Source organism: Bombus pyrosoma, linkage group LG8 (genome assembly GCF_014825855.1).
Source record: "Bombus pyrosoma isolate SC7728 linkage group LG8, ASM1482585v1, whole genome shotgun sequence".
Taxonomy (NCBI): domain Eukaryota; kingdom Metazoa; phylum Arthropoda; class Insecta; order Hymenoptera; family Apidae; genus Bombus; species Bombus pyrosoma.
The window spans coordinates 12,072,465-12,074,212 of NC_057777.1; positions in this window are offsets into that span (position 1 = coordinate 12,072,465).

Consider the following 1,748-nt stretch of genomic DNA (forward strand, 5'->3'; position numbering starts at 1 on the left):
ATACGTTATACCGTAATACTACATAACGTTATACGTCATTACGTATTACCATATAATGTTATACGATATAACGTAATGCTATATAACGTTATACGTTATATCGTAATGCTACACAACGTTATACGTTATAACGTAATGGTACATAACGTTATACGTTATACCGTAATACTACATAACGTTATACGTCATAACGTTTTACGATATAACGCTATACGTTATAACGTAATGCTATATAACGTTATACGTTATATCGTAATGCTACATAACGTTATACGTTATAACGTATTACCATATATCGTTATACGTTATATCGTAGTGCTGCATAAAGTTATACGTTACATCGTAATGCTACATAACGTTATACGTTATAACGTATTACCATATATCGTTATACGTTATAGCGTAACACTACACGGCGTTATACGTTATCACGTAATGCTACATAACGTTACACGTTACACCTTAATACTACATAACGATATATGTCATAACGTATTACCATATAACGTTATACGTTATACATTATAACGTAATGCTATATAACATTATACGTTATATCGTAATGCTACATAACGTTATACGTTATACCGTAATGCTAGATAACGTTATACGTTACATCGTAATACTAGATAATATTATACGCTATGTCGTATTACCACATATCGTTATACGTTATAACGTAACACTACACAACGTTATACGTTATAACGTAATGGTACATAACGTTATACGTTATACCGTAATAGTACATTGCGTTGTACGTCAGAACGTATTATCATATAACGTTATACGTTATAACGTAATGCTATATAACGTTACACGTTATACATTAATACTACATAACGATATATGTCATAACGTATTATCATATAACGTTATACGTTATAACGTAATGCTATATAACGTTACAAGTTATACATTAATACTACATAACGTAATACGTCATTACGTATTACCATAAAACGTTATACGTTATAACGTAATGCTACATAACGTTATAGTTTATACCGTAATACTACATAACGTTATACGTCATTACGTTTTACCATATAACGTTATACGTTATAACGTAACGCTATATAACGTTATACGTCATTACGTATTACCATATGACGTTACACGTTATAACGTAATGCTATATAACGTTATACGTTATATCGTAATGCTACACAACGTTATACGTTATAACGTAATGGTACATAACGTTATACGTTATACTGTAATACTACACAACGTTATACGTCATAACGTTTTACCATATAACGCTATACGTTATAACGTAATGCTATATAACGTTATACGTTATATCGTAATGCTACATAACGTTACACGTTATACAATAATACTACATAACGATATATGTGATAACGTATTACCATATAACGTTATACGTTATGCGTTATATCGTAATGCTACATAACGATATACATTATACCGTAATACTACATAACGTTATACGTCATAACGTATTACCATATAACGTTATACGTTATATCGTAGTTCTGCATAACGTTATACGTTATATCGTAATGCTACATAACGATATACATTATACCGTAATACTACATAACGTTATACGTCATAACGTATTACCATATAACGTTATACGTTATATCGTAGTGCTGCATAAAGTTATACGTTACATCGTAATGCTACATAACGTTATACGTTATAACGTATTACCATATATCGTTATACGTTATAACGTAACACTACACGGCGTTATACGTTATCACGTAATGCTACAT